Genomic DNA, 22,127 nt, shown 5'->3' with positions numbered 1-22,127 from the left:
TATATTTTTGCTATACGTGTGCTGATCTCGAACAGCATGTATTAAAACGACTCTGATCTCACATCTGACCAAAACACTAAAATTCTAACAGATTTGCCAACCTGACGTCTTCATGCGAAGTCATTGTTTCAGTGTAGAAGTTCCCATAGTTATTGCGTCCTTCATTATTGATGAGAGGCCATAAGGAATTTCAGTGAACGAGCTAAGGGTTTTCTCTGATGTGAATAATAATGTTGGTAGTTTATAGCGATGTCAACTATTTTTTTTTTTGTACACATACTCCGACAGACAAAAGCCACACTTAGTTCTATAATGTTGCGTAATCATGTCTACGCCTATCAAGTTGACATGATAAATGATCGAAATGTTTCATTACTCAGAATTCAGTACGTTATACGTTATAATACAAGAATACATATATTAAGAAATTACAAGACAAATTAGATATGTCTGAACTTATAATGTGCTTCCGACGAACTTATAACGCCCTGGCATCAGACTTAGCACTGACTGTTTGCGAGAGGATCTCCCTGCTTTTCTTTACTTTTTCGTTTTTATCTTTTGGGTCAGTCTTCTAGCTGGTTTGATACCGCTCTCCACATTCTCTTGCGCCAACCTCTTCATCTCAGAGTTGCACTTGCAACCGAAGTCCTCAATTATCCGCCAGACGTATTCTAACCTCTGTCTTCCTCTACAGTATTTGTCCCCTAAAGTTTCTTCTAGTACCATGGAAGCTATTCCCTGATGTCTTAACACACTGACTAATATACTGTTCCTTCTTCTTCTCAGTGCTTCCCATAAGTTGCTTTCTTTTCCTGATTTCTTATCTTGCCTCTACATACCTTAATACAGTATTGCAGCGACACACAACTAATTTGCAGTAAACTGTTTAAGACATGAGAAATCACAAGGTAAAAAATGTTCTGATCTTAAGCAGGATGAAAAAATTTAGAAATGTTATTTTGGTTAGTAGACAACGACCTTGATTTTGCCACGATGTTCCGACATTACCTAATTCACAAAATCTGTACCGGCGCAGACGTAGAGATCTGTTTAATGTACTTAAGTGCTATATCAAATGCATTTTTAGCCTACATATCTGATATGCAAGCCATAGGTTCGCTGTCCTCGATATCGTCATCACCTTACTCGTTCTCATTGGTTATCCGAGTTACAGCGACAGTTAATTCTTCTTCCGTTGTGCAGTCAGTGGCAGCTGTTCTGAGTCACTCACATGTCATTGGCCCCAATATCCGGTTGTAAGGGAAGCGTCACATGTTTACATTTGTGTACTGTGTATTAAACCGGGGACCTAGAAACGACGGAGAGGCTTCGTCCCGCTATAGCGTTCTGTGATGCACAACCCCACAACAGGCCACAGCACCCTACCGCCGCCCCACACCGAACCCAGGTTATTGTGAGGTTCGGCCCCCAGTGAGCCCCCCCCCTCCCCCCTCCCCCCCGTGAACGTCTCATACCAGACGAATGTAACCCGAAATGTTTGCGTGGTAGAGTAATCATGGTGTACTCGTACGTGGAGACAGTGTTTGCGCAGCAATCGCTGACATAGTGTAACTGAGGCGTAATAAGGGGACCAGCCCGCATTCGCCGAAGTAGAGGGATAACCCCTTATAAACCATCCACAGGCTCGCCGGCACACCGGACATCGACACTAAGCTGCCGGGCGGTTTCGTGCTGGGGACCGGCACGCCTTCCAGCCCGGGAAGCAGCGCGTTAGACCGCGCGGCTAGCCGGGCGGGCGTGTTTGGTTGGTGACATAATTTAGTTTTACAACTTGAACATGTAAGAAGGACACAGTCACTAATTCATAAAAAAAATCGCGGTCACAATAACGCTGATTGATCGAGTTGGATTCAATTTATTTCACACTACAACTGATCAATCTATCGCACCTAGCAATGGTCTGACTAAGCGGGGACCACCTGAGGCAGGGTTGGCGAGGTTCTACTGTACCTTGAAAAGGATGGTCATGTATTGTGGAACATGTGATACTTGAAAATGAACTGAGTTCCCAATAACTTCAATCTGACAAATTACGTAACTTACTAATTTTTGGTGTGTGGTAGAGTAATATTGTAACAGGTAGACCATTAAATACGGTACTGCCAAAATTTGATCGCAACACTTTTAAATTTGAATCAAATAATACTAACGCGAATTCTTTACAGACGAATGGAAAAACTGGTAGAAGCCAACCTCGGCGAAGATCAGTTTGGATTCCGCAGAAATGTTGGAACACGTGAGGCAATACTCACCCTACGACTTATCTTAGAAAATAGATTAAGGAAAGGCAAACCTACGTTTCTAGCATTTGTAGACTTAGAGAAAGCTTTTGACAATGTTGACTGGAATATTCTCTTTCAAATTCTAAAAGTGGCAGGCGTAAAATACAGGGAGCGAAAGGTTATTTACAATTTGTACAGAAACGAGATGGCAGTTATAAGAGTCGAGGGACATGAAAGGGAAGCAGCGGTTGGGAAGGGAGTGAGACATGGTTGTCACCTGTCCCCGATGTTATTCAATCTGTATATTGAGCAAGTAGTAAAGGAAACAAAAGAAAAATTTGGAGTAGGTATTAAAATCCATGGAGAAGAAATAAAAGCTTTTAGGTTAGCCGATGACATTCTAATTCTGTCAGAGACAGCAAAGGACTTGGAAGAGCAGTTGAACGGAATGGACAGTGTCTTGAAAGGAGGATATAAGATGAACATCAACAAAAGCAAAACGAGGATAATGGAATGTAGTCGAATTAAGTCGGGTGATGCTGAGGGAATTAGATTAGGAAATGAGACAAAGTAGTAAAGGAATTTTGCTATTTGGTGAGCAAAATAACTGATGATGGTCGAAGTAGAGAGGATATAAAATGTAGACTGGCAATGGCAAGGAGGCGTTTCTGAAGAAGAGAAATTTGTTAACATCGGGTATAGATTTAAGTGTCAGGAAGTACTTTCTGAAAGTATTTGTATGGAGTGTAGCCATGTATGGAAGTGAAACATGGACAATAAATAGTTTGGACTAGAAGAGAATAGAAGCTTTCGAAATGTAGTGCTACAGAAGAATGCTGAAGATTAGATCACATAACTAATGAAGAGGTACTGAATAGAATTGGGGAGAAGAGGAGTTTGTGGCACAACTTGACAAGAAGAAGGGATCGGTTGGTAGGACATGTTCTGAGGCATCAAGGGATCATAAATTTAGCATTGGAGGGCAGCGTGGAGGGTAAAAATCGTACAGGGAGGCCAAGAGATGAATACACTAAGCAGATTCAGAAGGATGTAGGTTGCAGTAAGTACTGGGAGATGAAGAAGCTTGCACAGAATAGAGTAGCATGGAGAGCTGCATCAAACCAGTCTCAGGACTGAAGACAACAACAACAACAACAACAACAACAATTGTTCCCAGGTACATAAGCATTATATGCCTGGGAACATGTTTTCAAATTTGGAAAAACCTTAATTTTCCGGAATACTTTTTGTAATTTTAGAGAAAGACTGTAACACATAAAAAACGAATACGATCGTTTAAAAATTAACTGAGAAAATACAATAAACTTAGATTACAGAGCTGGGTACAGACAAAAATCGGAAATGTGTACCGAGGTATAACACCTTCCCCCACTATTAATGAATCAAAATAAGCGATTTATCACGGTGGCGAGTGGGTACTCCCCTCTAACTTTCACTACAGCAGCCAATCAGAACGCAAGCAGTTTATTTTGGCGCAGTTTACTACGAGCGCTGCATCGCGGTAGTAGAATGACAAGATGTGTCTGCTACAATAGGCTCCTTCAAATCATATGTAATCTGCGGCAGTAAAGTAATGGCTCCAATAGCCAGAAACGCTGCACCTCCGGGTAATGTAGACATTGCTAGCCCAGAGTTCCACCTCGGAGTTACTACATTGTCCCAGTGCTGTCCCGCTAATTATTCCAATTAAAAATATTTCACGGCCTCGCTTAAAATTCCTGACGCCCGCCGAGTCGTTCTGGAACCCGGTTTTATATTCTGCGCGACTTAAGCACGGAATTCCTGCCGAGCACCCCTGGAGGCGGTGCGGTCGAATGAATAACGGAGATGTGTCCCTCATCCCCCCTCCCCTCCCAAGCGACCCTCTCCAGCCACGTTTTTTCGCTTTCCCTACGTCTACCCCTCCATTCACCACCTCCGTCTCCTTTCGCAGCTCCCTGGCGCCTCTTAAACCCAAACACACAACAAATAATAAACGCCCCTGCTCGGAATACGCAATCTCCACTGTACGTGAGCGCGGGAAGAATTCGCAGAGGAATACGAATTTTCTTCGTGGCAGTCAACCACAGCAGCAGCAGCACCAACCCCCCCAACCCCCCCCCCCCCCGGACCCCACCCCCACCATTCTGCCTCATTCTTGCCCACTCGACTGCCAGGCGAACGTGGCGAGATTAAATTTGGGGGCTTGTGCGTCGCGAGCGGCGCCTTCGCAGCCAACACCCAGCCTGAATGTACAGCCGGGGACTGCTTCGAATCCCGTCGACCCCTCCGGGATTTACATGCAAATTAGCCGCTCCGTTCCGTTCTGTTCCATTCGGCGCGCAGATCCTGTGAATACGCCGCATACGCTAATGGTGGCGGACTGCGCATGCGCCAGTTAATTGAACAGCTTCCCTCCTCTTGTTCTGCACTTAGGCGCGCGACACAAAGAACTCGGCGAGTCATCGCGCTTCTGTGCGTCTTCAACTGGGGCACGGGGCTCTCCGCACGTCACTATGAATATTCAGCGACCTTCGCAGTCGTTTCACCGTAGATCTCACTTTGCGACCGTGGCATGCCTGCGAGGCTTGCTTGTAAATACATGGTGATTCCAAATATTGGAGGTCTTCGTAAGTCGTTTGTCTTTGCACACTGCTCGACACAGAAAGAAGCACCCCGAAGAGGAGGAGGAAACGAAATGGAACTCATGGGTTGATAGCGTATACAGGGTGTTACAAAAAGGTACGGCCAAACTTTCAGGAAACATTCCTCACACACAAAGAAAGAAATTATCTTATGTGGACATCTGTCCGGAAACGCTTACTTTCCATGTTAGAGCTCATTTTATTACTTCTCTTCAAATCACATTAATCATGGAATGGAAACACACAGCAACAGAACGTACCAGCGTGACTTCAAACACTTTGTTACAGGAAATGTTCAAAATGTCCTCCGTTAGCGAGGATACATGAATCCACCCTCCGTCGCATGGAATCCCTGATGCGCTGGAGAATGGCGTATTGTATCACAGCCGTCCACAATACGAGCACGAAGAGTCTCTAAATTTGGTACCGGGGTTGCGTAGACAAGAGCTTTCAAATGCCCCCATTAATTAAAGTCAATTGGGCTGAGGTCAGGAGAGCGTGGAGGCCATGGAATTGGTCCGCCTCTACCAATCCATCGGTCACCGAATCAGTTGTTGAGAAGCGTACGAACACTTCGACTGAAATGTGCAGGAGCTCCATCGTGCATGAACCACATGTTGTGTCGTACTTGTAAAGGCACATGTTCTAGCAGCACAGGTAGAGTATCCCGTATGAAATCATGGCGGTGAATCGAGGAAGTACAGTACATACTGACGAAACTAAAATGAGCTCTAACATGGAAATTAAGCGTTTCCGGACACATGTCCACATAACATCTTTTCTTTATTTGTGTGTGAGGAATGTTTCCTGAAAGTTTGGCCGTACCTTTCTGTAACACCCTGTATAATGTTATCCAAGCGATTACAAAATCGAGTAAGATTTTCAAAGAATTTGTCTGTCTGAGGTGGCCTCTTATCAGTGTGACGTTGCGCTCACTCTGGCCTGAATACACGCTTTAGAAATGGTAAAGGCACCAGAGAGGCAAATCTGACGTTGCGTCTGATAATGGAAGCAACACTAAAGAAAAATCAAGACTGTTTCATAGGACTCGTCGACCTGGAAAAAGCGTTCGACAGTGTAAAATGGTGCAAGATGTTCGAAATCCTGAGATAAATGGGCGTAAGCATTAGGGAAAGACGGCTAATATACAATATGTACAAGAACCGAAACAGAGCAATAAGAGTGGAAGAGCGAGAACGAAGTGGTCGGATTAAAAAGGGTGTAAAACAGGGGTATAGTCTTTCGTCCCAGCTGTTCAATCTATATATGGAAGAAGCAATGACTGAAATAAAAGACAGGTTCAAGAGGAATTAAAATTCAGGGTGAAAGGATATCAATGATAAGATTCGCGAATGACATTGCTATCCACCTTGAAACTGATGGATCACAGGAAGTTTTGAAAGGAATGAACAGTCTAATGAGTGCAAAATATGGATTGACAATACATCGAATGAAGACGAAAGTAATGAGAAGTAGCAGAAATGTGAACAACAGGAAATTATCAGAATTGGGCACTAGGGAGTAGAAGAAGTTAAGGAATTCTGCCGCCTAGGCATCAAAATAACCTATGACGGATGGAGCAAAGAGGACATAAAAAGCAAACTAGCAGTGGGAAAAAGGGTATTCCTGGCTAAGAGATGTCTAAACGTATCAAACAAATGTCTTAATTCGAGGAAGAAATTCCTGAGAATGAACGTCTGGAGTGGTAGTGAAACATGGACCTTGGAAAAACCGGAGAAGAAGAGATTCGAAGCATTTGAGATGTGGGGCAATAGAACAATGTTGAAAATTAACTGAACTGATAAGGTAAGGAATGAGGAGGTCCTCCAACTGCCAAGGGAAGGAACACATGAAGAACACTGATATGGAGAAATGATAAGATGACAAGTTGTCAACAAGGCACTGTGGAAGCTAATGGTGGCTCCATAATTGTGTGGGCTGTGTTTATGTAAAATGGACAGGGTCCTCTGTTCCAACTGAACCGACCAATGACTGGAAATGGTTATGTTCGGCTACGTGGTGATAATTCGCAGCCATTATTGGACTAGATTTTCCCAAACAACGATGACATTTTTATGGATGACAATGCACCCTGTCACCGGGACACCAATGTTCGCGATTGCTTTGAAAAAAATTCTGGACAATTCGAGCGAATGATTTGTCACCCATATCATCTGGCATGAATTCCATCGAACATTTATGGGACATAATCGAGAGTTTGGTTAGTACACACTTATGCAGTTATGGATAGCTATAGAGGCAGCTCTGTAGCCATCCATAACTGTGAAAGTGTTGCCGGTGTAGGATTTCGGGCACGAACCAAACTTTCCGGTATGTCCCACAAATGTCCAATGTGATGCATGTCCGGCGATGTGGGTACCAAATCAGAAGAGAATCGAAGCATATGAGAGGTGTTTCTACAGACGAACGTTGAAAATTAGGTGGAGTGATAAAGTAAGGAAAGGAATACGTGGGAAACCGACAAGGAGAAGTAACAGGATGATAGGACATCTGTTAAGACACAACTTCCACGGGACCAGGAGGAGCCGTAGAGGGTAAAAGCTATGATGGAAAACAAAGATTGGAATACATCCAGGAAATATCTGCTATACTGATAAGGTTGGCACAGGAAATGAATTTGTGGCGAGCCGCATCAAACCAATCAGAAGACTGCTTGAGAGGCAACACGCAAGGACGCTGAATATCTGTGACGTCCCGCTGTAGTGGTAAAAGTTCTCTCAGTTGCTACAGGCTGTGACTTGAAGTCATACCCAATGGCTCTTCCCAAATCACGACGCCACGAGGGAAACCTCTCGAGAACAACGGAAGGATGCGACCTCTCCTGAGGTCGCTGCTGTAGTGTCTTGCGTTCTGCAGAAAAGAACTAACAATCAAGTTTGAACACACTTTATTACAATAAGTAAAACGCCTTCTTGGCGTGCACTAATTTCCAACTACAAGAAGAACAAGAAGTACAAAATTCTTTTGGGGGCAAAAACCAGGTAAGAGTACCAGAGAATGAAAAGAAAATAATGACCAAAATACTACTCTACCAATTACAAAGATACAACGTTCCACTGAATGCTGATGTGTACGTATTGTCGAGAGCTGTCCTAGCTGTAGGTACAGACTTCCGGTCTGACTTTGCTGGCGTGCTTATAACGCTGATTCGGCGGAGTGCTACACGTAGTCACACTAGTTCCAATTGGTGGATCACTGGCTTTCCACGAACAAATTCTGTGTTTATGTAGAAAACCTGTTATTGTTTACATTCCCTTGCAATGTTTCGATCTAAGGTCTTGAAGGGAGGTCGGCAGCCCACCTTGCTTGTCTGTTTTGCGGGCCCTCTAACTCATAACGACAGCTGCCCTACTACCTGACGATAGTCATCCGGAATACTGCACAATTGCGATCCATCGCTGAACACAAAGCGACGCCATTCATCAACAGTCCATAACTCTCGGTCACAGCACCACTCCAGACACACCCATTTGCGTAGTGTTGTTAACGGCAGCCTACGCTTGGCACGTTAATTCACTAGTCTGTCTGTTTCTAGCCTTCGACCAATGGCGGGAATGACGCAGAATGCTGCAAGAAATCTGTTACCTGCTCTCAGCTGGGAGGCGCAATTGTGAAGGGAAACTCTATTGGGTGCTAATAACACTGCCTCTCATGAGTACACAACATCTTCGCATCCTTCACAGTGACCACGCCCCTTTATATACGATACATGTCTGGTGACGACATTAAACATGAACAACACTATGCCCTCTGGTGGCCGTTCCACAGAGAATTTCCTGTCTAATTGTTACGATACTGTCTGTTGGTGTGTCACATGTACATTTATATCTATGTCCTCTGTGTAATTCACTTTTTCTCTCAGGTAATGTGTAGGCAAGTAATGACAGAACGAGGTTCCACATGACGTCTATCGTCGAAAGTGAGTACCACATCAATGCTGAAAGCCATCAGATGACAAGCAATGTGGAGACGTATAACACAAAGACGTATAACACAACACTTATTCACAAAGATTTAATTATTACCTAGGGAAAAAAGAAGTTACTTAATTAACTTTTTGTTTCTTACAGTGACATGTCCGCAAATCGATAGCACGCCACTAGCGAAACCAGAACAGAATAGCACACTTCATATATAAAATGGTGTGTCGTGCGATAATTCGTCATCTGCTTTTGCAGGGTAGCAATGCGAAAACAATTCCCAGTCATTTGGTGAAAATGTACGGGAAAAATGCACAGTCATAAATGGTTGATGTTATGAGGTGACGCAGACACTCCCAGTGTGATAACCCAGGTCTGAACGTCAAAGAAAGAAGTGGCAGAGCATCCCTCTGTGAAGAACCGGAAATCGAAGACCGGCGTGTCACACTGGAGGCGAAGGTAGGAAAACTCAGTCATGGACCAGTTTCCAAAATCTTACACAATACTCTGAACAGCATAAAATTCGCCGTCCGCAGCAGCTGCGTCAGGCCAGTCAGACTTCTTCAGCGGCCAGATCAGGAGGGTGTCTCACTATGACCGCGAAACTAAGGAGGAAAGGAAGCAGTGGATTCAACACCGAAAAAAAAAAAAAAAACGAACACTGTATTATATTTGGACAAAGAGCAAAGAGATGTTGACTGTTTATTGCTGTTACCACGTGGTGGTAACATATTATGCCCGTAAGAGACATAATGTCAATGCAGCACACTACCGAAATTTGCTCTTGGTGTTAGGGAGGTTGTGAAGATAAAGCATCGCGGGAAATTGCACAGGGCGATAACCTACTTAGGAAGTTCCAAGAAGGGACTTTCATAGAACAACCTAGGAATATTCTTCAACTTCCTAGTGATCTATCAAGTATTGGAGGTTTGTGCAAAATGAAACAAAAAGGAAATGACACGACGGCATTGGAAAACCATGGCTGTGCGTGATTAATAAAAATTGCTGTGTAATCAAGGAGGACTGTTCTTCGGCAAAAGAGAAGAATTTATCGCATGAATGAGAAGCTGCTGTGGTCCATTAGTGCACAGCTGTTATTTGACTTTGAATTGAGTGGTTATTCTGTGACAAGCGTTCGCTTCAGTTGCAGTGAACGAACAGTTTGCTGCGTATGCGTCCGTGCGCTCTCATGGAAAACTAACGTGTCTCAGTACTTGCTGTTTACTTGTGGAAAAAAACAACGAAATTGTTATGATTAGAGGACGAAAGAAAGTGAGTACCACATCAATACTGAAAGCCATCAGATGACAAGCAATGTGGAGACGTATGCGTCCTAATTTGGAGCTGACTGGAACACCATTAACTGAGCACACAAGGCTAATTCTGAAAGTAAGAGCTCAGCCCAGAACAGAATTTTGAGCCACTTATCGATTGTTTATAAAATCAGATGAATCATTATTCATTTCAGCAGTAGTGGGAGGGTGAAAGCAAACGAAAGATTCGAAAACAGTTGCTCCCAACAGTTCAGAAGTGCGTGTTGTACTTCGATTTTTGTGTGCAAAAGAATCTACTGTTGCTCAAATTAAACAGGAGTTGTGCCTAGTTTATGAACTTACGATAATGAGTGAATGGATGATTACTAGGTGACATGGAGACCAGAAGCGTTGGTACCCATTTTGCTTGGGGAAGGCCGGAGTGGCATGTGCAGTATACAGACTGATGAAATAGTTTAACACGTGGACCAAGAAATGCAAACTATTCGATAACTAACTGATGCTGCGGCGATGACTTTCCTCATATTGGACGTAGCACTGTATAAGGTGGACACCGCAAGCGTCCGAAAGAGGGTAAGACGGGCACTTGCCCCCTCCTCCCTTGCAATCTGGAGTACAGAATTTTTAATGATTACAGAGTTATCATACACTTCTAGAAGTGACTTCCCGTGATTCCGCTGCACCTGTTAGCTAACTTCTGCGCTTTGTTAGTTTAACCGACACGTTCCGAAACGGACCAGCTCATTAACACAAAAAAATCACAATTATGCAGTTCAGTCCCATCCCCCAGGATAAATTTCTGCGGACGCCTGTGGTGGCAACCGAAAATGCTTACCGACCAACACAATCGGCAAAAAAATATGTAGCCGGTGAACGTTTCTGGACCGCCATCATTAAGATGGGAATGATTCGTTTTTTCTCTCTGATACGGACGACAAGGCGTCGATACCTTACACAAGCGCAGGTTCAATACGACCGTCAATTTAGTAGTATCATATAACGTAGATGAAACTGAAGAAAAAAAAAAATCAAGAAATCTTCTTACTCGAAACGAAAACTTATGGCTTCAGTTGTAACTGAAGAAAAGATCGTTCTTTTGGTTGAACTTGAGTCAACAACTGTAGCTGTCGTGTACTGCGAAACGCTCACCGAACTAAGATGTGCCATCCAAACTCGATGGCATGGGGAAGTATTGACTGGAATAGTCCTCCTCCACGGCTACGCGCTTGCATCCGTAGTTCTCGTACGAAGGTTAACGTTCAGCATTTTTGTTGAAAATTTTCGTCTACTCACACAACAAACGGCACCACACCGCTGAAACAATGTCTAGGTGGACACTGTTTTGAAGACAACGAGGAAATCAAGACTGCCGTTGTATGCGGGTGTGTTGAATATGATAATGCTGCATTACGAAAAGCGCTTGCAAGTGTAGGATGATTACGTAAGAAAGTGAAGCATGTTATAAGGTCGTACGATAGCAAAGACGCCATTAGTCTTTTTCTAAGTCTTTTTTAATGATTGGTGCCTTTGAGCTTTAGGGGATGCCTCGTGTTCTGTAAGTACACGAATGTGCGACTCTAGTCTCGCTTCTTCTTTGACAGTTCTGTCAGTTTTACAGCAGTCTTTAAACGAGCGACCAAGAGTGGAGTAATTATGTCGCACGTTAGTGGTTTATCGTGTTACAGTTTCTGTTTTTATAAAGTGGAGCTTAATACAACATTGCTCTGATCACATTTTTTGCAGTCGTGACCGAGTGGGAACGACACGCTACTAGATAGAGCCCACGTAAGTAGAACAAAAGAACTTTATTAAGTCAACGCACAACACAAAAAAGGGATGCAGGCTTAGAGTTAATTACTGTACGCTGGAATGTCCGGTAATGGTTGTAGGAGACTGAAATCGGTGGTAGGATGAAGTCCTCCAAGGCGGAGAGTTTGGAGACGATGACGGAGGTGACGTCATACGAAGCGATACGGAGGAGGCACACGGTTATGGCCCTGTAGTTGGACAAGCGGCATGGAATGTGCTCCTCGGTATTCGGTTGTGGGCGGTGTTCATACTAGGTGATGTCCCACGAGGTGATAACGCAGAGATGATGATGGAGAGGACACTTCTTCGATGCCCGGCGGTTTGATATGCGGCCTTCGATGTGCTCCACCTTCATTGGCTGTGGGTGATGACCGTAGTGGGCTGTGTCCTGTGAGGCGATAGGTCAGAGACAATGTCTGAGTTGGCGTCCCACAAAGCTGTGCAAAGGGGACACTCTACGGGGATCCAGAGGTTTGAAATACAGCCAGCCAAGTGCTCCTCTATTTTCATTGGTGAACTCCGGCTGGAGAGTCCACAAGTTGCGGCCGACATTGGTCCCAGAGTGACTGGTGCCCCTGCAGAAGGGACCTCCATTTGAGGGACCGCGGACGGTTAGCGCTTGGCTCGAGGTGACTCCTGATGCGAAATGCCGTTGACTGACCAAGCAGGGATCTATATATCATGTTCGCGGATGGATACAAGGACCAGCGCTTGAAGGTATGTGACTGGCGGCGGCGATGTAGTGCGCGCTGGTGGCGTTCGATGTGGTGAGGCTCGCGCCACCAGGAACCATGGCGACGGCTGCAAACCTTGATGAAAAAAGTCCTGCTCGTTTATGTACACTACTGGCCATTAAAATTGCTACTCCAAGAAGAAATGCAGATGATAAACGGGTATTCATTGTACAAATATATTCTACTAGAACTGACCTGTGATTACATTTTTACGCAATTTGGGGGCATAGATCCTGAGAAATCAGCACTCAGAACAACCACCTCTGGCCATAATAACGGCCTTGATACGCCTGGGCATTGAGTCAAACAGAGCTTGGATGGCGTGTACAGGTACAGCTGCCTATGCAGCTTCAACACCATACCACAGTTCATCAAGAGTAGTGACTGGCGTATTGTGACGAGCCAGTTGCCCGGTCACCATTGACCAGACGTTTTCAATTGGGGAGAGATCTGGGGAATGTTCTGGCCAGGTCAGCAGTCGAACATTTTCTGTATCCAGAAAGGCCAGTAGAGGACCTGCAACATGCGGTCGTGCATTATCCTGATGAAATATAGGGTTTCGCATGGATCGAATGAAGGGTAGAGCCACGGGTCGTAACACATCTGAAATGTAACGTCCAGTGTTCAAAGTGCCGTCAAAGCGAACAAGAGGTGACCGAGACGTGTAACCAATGGCACCTCATACCGTCACGCCAGGTGATACGTCAGTATGGCGATGACGAATACACGCTTGCAATATGGGTTCACCTCGATGTCGCCAAACACGGACGCGACCATCATGATGCTGTAAACAGAACCTGGATTCATCCGAAAAAATGACGTTTTGCTATTCGTGCACCCAGGTCCGTGGTTGAGTACACCATCGCAGGCGCTCATGTCTGTGATGTAGCGTCAAGGGTAACCGCAGCCATGGTCTCCGAGCTAATAGTTCATGCTGCTGCAAACGTAGTCGAACTGTTCGTGCAGATGGTTGTTGTCTTACAAGCGTCCCCATCTGTTGAGTCAGGGATCGAGACGGGGCTGCACGATCCGTTACAGCCATGCAGATAAGATGCCTGTCATCTCGACTGCTAATGATACCAGGCCGTTGGGAGCCAGCACGGCGTGCCGTATTACCCTCCTGAACCCACCAATTCCATATTCTGCTAACAGTCATTGCATCTCGACCAACGTGAGCAGCAATGGTGCGATACGATAAACCGCAATCGCTATAGGCTACAGTCCGACCTTTATCAAAGTCGGAAACGAGATGGTACGCATTTCTCCTCCTTACACGAGGCATCACAACAACGTTCCACCAGGCAACGCCGGTCAACTGCTGTTTGTGTATGAGAAATCGGTTGAAAACTTTCCTCATGTGAGCACGTTGTAGGTGTCGCCACCGGCGCCAACCTTGTGTGAATGCTGTGAAAAGCTAATCATTTGGATATCACAGCATCTTCTTCCTGTCGGTTAAATTTCGCGTCTGTAGCACGTCATATTCGTGGGGTAGCAATTTTAATGCCCAGTAGTGTATATAGCGGACATTTTTCCCTGTGATCGCAGGAACTCATGTAGTGAGCAAGCGAGAAAGGCGAGAACCCGCTTTACATGGCTGTGTGACTGGTAGTTTTGCCACAGGGGTTACATGTTCGATACGGTAATTCGACATATATTGCTCAATGGAGCAATTTAATTGTGCTTGATGTGCGCGCAGGCTGTCTAGACAGCAGCTATGGGTTCACACCACAAAGGGGCCGAACCACAAAACTTTAATAGGACATGTCCAAAGAAGTTTCGGGCTTGCTGCTTTTTTGTTTTGTTTTGGTTTTAGGGCGCAAAACTGCTATGGTCATTAGCGCCCGGTCAGTGACTTAGGAATCAGTAAAAACCGAAAATGGAATCCAGCAGCAATGGGAACGAAACTAAAAAAATTGGAGAAACTAAAAGCAGAAGGAAGGCTTAAAAATCCACTACAGAAAGGGGTTGGTTGTCCCCAAAAAAAGCTTCAAATGACACGTCATTTCACTGGCACTAATAAACTCGAGAACGCGATTGGCCGAGCGCGTGTCATCTGCTAAAATTGACGATATATCAGGCGACAGCTGTAGACGGGCGCGTAACGGAGTAAAATAGGGGCACTCAATAAAAGGTGTCTTACCGTCCACAGCTGAGAGCAGTGGGGACAGAGTGGGGGAGGATCGCCGCTTAAAAGATGTCGATGGCTAAAAAGACAGTGCCCTATCCGGAGTCTAATTTAAAATTACCTCCTCCCGACGACGCGTTCGGGAGGAAGAGGTCCAAGCACAAGGAAGAGCTTTCACGTCCCGCAATTTATTATGGGTAAGTGTCGACCAATGTGCGTGCCATAAAAGAACAACACGACGACATAAAACGTTCTGTAGATCGGCGAAGGGAATCGATTGAATAGCTGGCCGAAGAAGAGAGACTGCAGCCTTGGCCGCTATATCGGCCGCCTCATTTCCACAGATACCAACGTGTCCCGGGAGCCAGAGGAACGCCACCGAGACGCCCCCCAGGTGGAGCAAGCGTAGACAGTCCTGAATCCGGTGGACCAGAGGGTGAACAGGGTAAAGAGCTTGGAGACTGAGGAGAGAGCTGAGAGAATCTGAACAGATAACATACTGTATCCGCTGATGGCGGTGGATGTAGTGGACAGCCTGGAGAACAGCGTAAAGCTCCGCAGTATAAACCGAACACTGGTCGGGAAGCCGAAATTGATTTGGGGTGTCGCCAACAATATAGGCACTCCCTACACCTAACGATGTTTTCGAGCCATCAGTGTAAATAAATGTCGCTTCCTTCATTTGTGCACAAAAGTCACGGAGCAGGTAGATCCGGGGACGGAGCCAAGGCGGTGCTGTACCCCAAGTTGTCAAGAAGGTTTTAGGAAAGCGGAAGGAAAGAGAATGGAGCAGTTGACGGAAGCGGACTCCCGGTGGGAGTAGGGAGGAGGGGCGGCCTGCATACCCTACAACAAAGGAGGCGTCGAAAAAAATGTCATGGGCTGGATTAGCAGGCATGGAAGACAGATTGCTAGCATAACGACTTAGAAGGACTGCTCGCCGATTGGACAGCGGAGGTTCAGCAGTCTCAGCATAAAGGCTTTCCACAGGGCTGGTGTAAAAAGCTCCAGGCACTAAACGTAATCCACGGTGGTGGATAGAGTCGAGAGGACGAAGAATAGACGGCCGAGCAGAGGAGTAAACTACGCTTCCATAGCCCAATTTCGAGCGCACCAAGGCGCGATAGAGGCGGAGAAGGACCAATCGGTCCGCTCCCCAGGAGGTACCATTCAGGACACGGAGGGTGTTGAGGGATCGCAGACAGCGAGCCGAAAGATAGGAAACATGGGAGGACCAGCACAGTTTTCTGTCAAACATTAGACCCAAGAATTCAGCGACATCCGAAAACGGAAGGTTGACAGGTCCTAGATGTAAGGAGGGTGGAAGAAACTCCTTACGTCGCCAAAAATTAACACAAACGGTCTTAATGGGAGAAAAACGAAAGCCGGTGTCGATGCTCCAAGAGTGGAGGCGATCGAGACAGCCTTAAAGACGTCGTTCAAGAAGGCTGGTCCGTTGAGAGCTGTAGTAGATCGCTAAATCGTCCACAAAGAGGGAGCCCGAGACATCAGGAAGGAGACAATCCATAATTGGATGTATGGAAATGACAAGCAGTACAACACTCAGCGCGGAGCCTTGGGGTACCCCGTTTTCTTGGGAGAATCTACGGGAGAGAGTAGTGTTCACCCGCACCCTAAATGTGCGCTCTGCCATAAATTCGCGAAGAAAAAGGGGCAGCCGGCCTCGAATGCCCCATGAGAACTGTGCGCGGAGGATGCCTGTCCTCCAACGGGTATCGTATGCTCTCTCCAGGTCAAAAAATATTGCTACTGTTTGGCGTTTCCGGAGAAAATTGTTCATGATATAAGTGGAGAGAGCAACATGATGGTCAATTGCAGAACGATGCTTTCGGAATCCGCACTGGGCAGGTGTTAAAAGACTGCGGGACTCCAGCCACCAAACTAAACGACAATTCACCATACGCTCCAAAACCTTACATACACTACTCGTGAGAGAAATGGGGCGATAGCTAGAGGGGAGATGTTTTGTCCTTTCCAGGTTTCGGAACAGGAACGACGATAGCTTCCCGCCATCGTCTGGGAAAAGTACTGTCGGTCCAAATTCGATTATAAAGGCGAAGGAGGTAACGCAGACTATGGGTTGATAAATGCAGCAACATTTGGACGTGGATACCATCCGGTCCTGGGGCGGAGGAGCGAGAAGTAGAGAGTGCATGTTGGAGTTCCCGCATGGAGAAAACAGTATTATAGCTTTCGCGATTTTGAGAGAAGAAACCAAGAGGTTGCTCTTCCGCTGCACGTTTCTTCGGGAGAAAGGCTGGCGGGTAATTTGAAGAACTCGAAATCCCAGCAAAGTGTTGACCCAATGAGTTAGAAATTGCGACGGGGTCCACTAATGTATCATGCGCGACAGCGAGCCCAGAGACTGGGGAGAAACTAGGCGCGCCTGATAACCGTCGAATCCGAGGAGGGAGTGAAGGTGTTAAATGAGCTAATAAAGAATTTCCAGCTTGCCTTCTTGCTATCGCGGATGACGCGACGGCATCGCGCACGGAACTGCTTATAACGGATACAGTTGGCCAAAGTAGGATGGTGGCGGAAAACACGAAGAGCACGTCGCCGCTCACGTATTGCGTCACGGCATGCCTCGTTCCACCAAGGAACTGGGGGGCGCCGGGGCAATTCGGAGGTGCGTGGTATTGAACGTTCCGCAGCTGTAAGAATAACGTCTGTAATATGTGTGACCTCATCGTCGACGCTAGGAAAGTGACGGTCATCGAATGTCGCTAGAGACGAAAAAAGTGTCCAATCGGATTGGGCAAACTTCCAGCGTCGCGGGCGCATATATGACAGTTGAGGCTGCAGGACACATGGAAAGTGGTCACTCGAGTGTGTATCATCAAGGGCGAACCATTCGAAGCGCCGAGCTAGCGGAACAGTACCGACCGAAAGGTCCAAATGAGAGAAATTTGTCGTGGAGGCAGACAAAAATGTAGGGACCCCAGTGTTGAGGCAAACTTGATCCACTTGGTGGAAGACGCCTAGCAATAGTGAGCCACGTGGACAAGGATGTGGAGATCTCCAAAGCGGGTGGTGGGCATTGAAATACCCAACTAGCAAATAGGGGGGTGGAAGCTGACCAAGAAGATGAAGGAGATAAGTTCGTGCCATTGGTCTGGACGATGGAATGTATACAGTACAAAGAGAAAAGGTATATCCAGAAAGGGAAAGACGGACAGCGACAGCTTGGAAGGAAGTGTTTAAGGGGATTGGGTGATAATGGAGGGTATCATGGAGAAGAATCATGAGTCCTCCATGGGCTGGAGTGCCTTCAACAGAGAGGAGATAAAATCGGACGGACTGAAAATGGGGGAGAACAAAGCGGTCATGGGGACGCAGCTTTGTTTCCTGAAGACAGAAGATGACCGGCGAGTAGGATCGTAAGAGGATCGACAATTCATCCCGATTGGCTCGAATGCCGCGGATATTCCAGTGGATAATGAACATAGGGTGAATAGAAAATAGAGGAATGTGACCAAGGTTGCTGTCAACTCAACGACTGCTCAGAGCTTGCGACCGACAGCATGGAATGGCATTCAGCCGAAGGCAGAAGATCCTGATCCCTAGGTTGTTCAGGAGCAGCTCCTGCTTCCACCGATCGACCGGTTGATCGGCCGCTAGAAGTGCGCCTCAGCGACACAGAAGACGGCCGAGGGCGATTTCCGCCAGGTGGTGCTGTAGATGAGACACGCCTTGGCGGAGAAGGAGATGAACTGGGTTTCTTAATAGCCTTCTTGGAAACATGATGTTTAGATGAAGGAGGAACCGATGGTTGTGAAGTTGGGGTACGTAAAAATTCTTCACGAGTATGCTCTTTTTTCGAAGTCTTGGTGTTTAACTTTTGGGCTAGAGATTTAGCAGAACCCGATGAAGGGTGAGCCATAGAGTGGGCAGGCGAAAGTGGTGAGGTTGAACGGGCGATCTTTGCGGTGGCCGATCTGACGACCGTGGCACTAAAGGTGAGGTCGCAAGTCTGCGTGGCCACCTCCTTTGTTGGCCGAGGAGAAGCAAGGACAGCGCTGTATTTTCCTGTCTGAGGCACGGTGGGCTGTCGACTGGCGAATAATTTTCGAGCAGCAAAGGTCGACACCTTTTCCTTCACTCTGATTTCCTGAATGAACATTTCGTCTTTAAAAATGGGGCAGTCTCGGGAGGAAGCAGCGTGGTCACCCATACAGTTGATGCCACGAGGGGATAGAGGTGGACAAGCACCCTCATGGGCATCCTTGCCACACGTAACACATTTGGCCGGATTGGAACAGGACTGGCTGGTGTGATTGAACTGCTGACACCGATAGCAACACGTAGGGTTTGGGACGTAAGGGCGAACGGAAATTATCTCATAGCCTGCTTTGATTTTCGATGGGAGTTGAACTTTGTCAAATGTCAAGAAGACAGTGCGGGTTGGAATGATGTTCGTGTCAACCCTTTTCATAACTCTATGAACAGCCGTTACGTCCTGGTCAGACAGGTAGTGCTGAATTTCCTCGTCAGACAATCCGTCGAGGGAGCGTGTATAAACGACTCCACGTGAGGAGTGCGCTTCAACCCGGACAGGGAAGGTGTGGAGCAGTGAAGTACGCAGGAATTTTTGTGCCTGGAGGGCACTGACTGTTTCTAACAACAAGGTGCCATTCCGTAATCTGGAACAAGACTTTACAGGACCTGCAATTGCGTCGACACCTTCCTGAATAATGAAAGGGTTGACTGTGGAGAAGTCGTGACCTTCGTCAGACCGAGAAACAACAAGGAACTGTGGCAACGATGGAAGAACAGTCTGTGGCTGGGACTCAGTGAACTTACGCTTGTGAGCAGACATAGTGGAAGATGAGGAAACCATTGCGGAAGAATCCTCCATGATTACCGGCGTCTCCGATGGCGCGCTCCTTCCTTCTGGGGGCCCTTAGGTGATTGTTCACACCTCAGGTCACACCTCCCGACAAACGGACGGAGGGACCAATCGGCACTTTCGGAAGGTATCAGCTCGGGTAATCACCCCTCCCTGGGCCTGGCCGTTACCAGGGGGTACGTACGTGTCCTACCTGTCTACCCGGGGCGGGGAATTACGCGTTACCCCGTCACCGGCTACGCACGAAAATGCGTGGGTCGGCCTTCAGACACGCACAGGGAGGAAGAAAGAGAAAGGGAAAGGGGAAAACAAAGAAAGGGAAAGGAAACTTAATACTTCTTGTAACTGAAGTACAGACTCCAAAATTTTGTTGTGGCTGTTATTATGTTTTATTGTAATATGTTTTCAAAGAATATACGACAATTTTAATAAGTAAACTGTATTTGTAAGTACACAGTTTATGTCTACTCTCAGCATAAGAGTATTAGGCGGGACATGTTTCTGCATCTTCCCTCCAGCTGGAAAAGTAACGCCTAGGATGGCAGTACAAGCCAGCTTGCGCCTCCACAGCATGTGATTTTGATTGGCTGCTATGTTAGACACGTCGGTAACGTATACGCAACGGCATAACTAGGTCAATTAGGCCTAAAGCAAGAGAGCAGTTTTTAATATTTTAGCTATTGGTGTCGGCTATTTCAACTTTTTAAATTTTTTTTATTTTAAGCAATGTTGTATGACTTCTGGTAAAACATCATGTTTTACATTTATATTCTAGACATTTGTGTTTTTATTACAGGTCACGTGGGGGACGGCGGGCTTAGCTTCTACTTTATAGCACGTAGCGTTTGCGAACTAGTTAGCAATCAGTGATAGGCACCTGTAGGTGCCACGCAGTAGCTCCGTTAACTGCTTATTTATGTCGCACGACTAACACATCGTTGTATTTTAAATCTTAAATATGTTGCTTTTTAGATTTTAGTTGGATAATTGTTGTTACACCTGACCTGGTATAAAAGCGTTGCATTTCAGAGCCTTGCCCTGAAGATGGTTGTGTACATCATCAAAACCGGTTACCGGAATTAAAAATAATTAATTTATTGCGATCTGGACTGCTTTTCTTATTACAATAATGTGGAAGAGCTGGCGCGAGAAAATGGTTAAGAGGTACAGAATCTACAATTAGTGGCTGTTTGCAAAAAAAGCAAGAGTTGAATAGTAGGTCAGTGTATAGTATTAATTTTTTACTGAACGTTATATGATTGCGTCAGAGCGATTGCAGTTATGATGTTTTTTTAAATACTTTTAGAAAATTTGTATTACTAGGTGCAGTGTCTACTATATCTTTCAGGGGTATATTACATTCTTAGTCAAGTGATGAGTGGTTTAATTTAAGAGTGGATGCATATGGCGTTGTGTTTATTTTTGGTAGTTTTGTGTGGTGTGCAGTTTGTGAATCGTTGCGTGAAGCCGAGACAAATATTTATTCTTTGTTTTTCAGTTTTGTTTTCTTTTGTTCTGGTTAACGACGCATATAGCGGAGGAATATTTTTTAATGCAGTCAGATGATGAATGTAGGACCCCAGTTATGGTTTTTGTAGTAATAACTTTAATTTTCCACAGTCTTTAAAATTTATTTTACGTCCCTAATTGCGGTCGTTCATCCGAGACAAACTGTGACAGGTAAATTATTACTGAGCATAGCGTTCAGGACTGAGTAACGTATAATAAATTCAGGCCTCATTATAAGGAAGAGCGCCGCCACACTATTCGTAACACATATTTTGTCACCGATAGCTGGCGTGTAGACAGTCATTGTCCGGGTTTGTAATTGTACTTTCGTAGCGTCCTATTTACTTTATTCTTGAAGTAACTGTGGGAACTTAGGAAGCCTAAGAAGTAATATGTTCGCAATGTACAGCAGTTTAAAATGTGTGTCGTTGCTCTTCACGTTACGTGGTAGGCGAGGACAAACCTATTTGTAAGATCCCCTATCCTGGGATAAAATCGTGAACTCTGCAGATGTAGTTATCACTCGAAAACCCTTATATTTAAACCTGTCACACTTATTACAGGCACACTAGTAGTACGAATTTTCTGTCATAAACTTCTTTGGAAAATTGCAAAAACAAATGTTATACTTTTTTGTAGTGGAACTTGGAGAAACGATTATGATAAACGTTGATAATATTCTTCTAGGATGTGCAGCCGGATCATAACGTCATCTTGAAACAACAACGGTCTGTGCTTCGATAGTCGGAATAAAATTTTTAATTTTTGATAGCGATATCTCTATTTCGCCTGTTTCCACCACTGGCGGTGGGGTATGTTTACTTGTGCTAGAGGGCAGTTACGGCACCTTTTCGCGCACCCGTTGTGGGCCTTCTGCGGCCTATATAGGGGCCGCCGCTTGCGCTGAAAAGTCAGTTCCGGCGAGATCGTGTACCAGCACTCTCACCTGAAGATGGCGGCCAGCTGGACTGCGG

At 45.8% G+C, this 22,127-nt stretch overlaps 1 protein-coding gene across 1 annotated transcript in view; it reads right to left on the bottom strand.

Annotated features, from left to right (window-relative positions):
- The window catches only part of LOC126194768 (protein turtle-like), a 914,596-nt gene that overhangs the window by 892,054 nt on the left and 415 nt on the right, over window positions 1-22,127 (bottom strand). The gene's annotated exons all lie outside the window — the stretch shown is intronic.

The sequence above is a fragment of the Schistocerca nitens genome, chromosome 7 (assembly GCF_023898315.1).
Source record: "Schistocerca nitens isolate TAMUIC-IGC-003100 chromosome 7, iqSchNite1.1, whole genome shotgun sequence".
Taxonomy (NCBI): domain Eukaryota; kingdom Metazoa; phylum Arthropoda; class Insecta; order Orthoptera; family Acrididae; genus Schistocerca; species Schistocerca nitens.
Note: the sequence above shows the minus strand (reverse complement) of the source record. Positions and strands in the feature narration are given on the sequence as shown.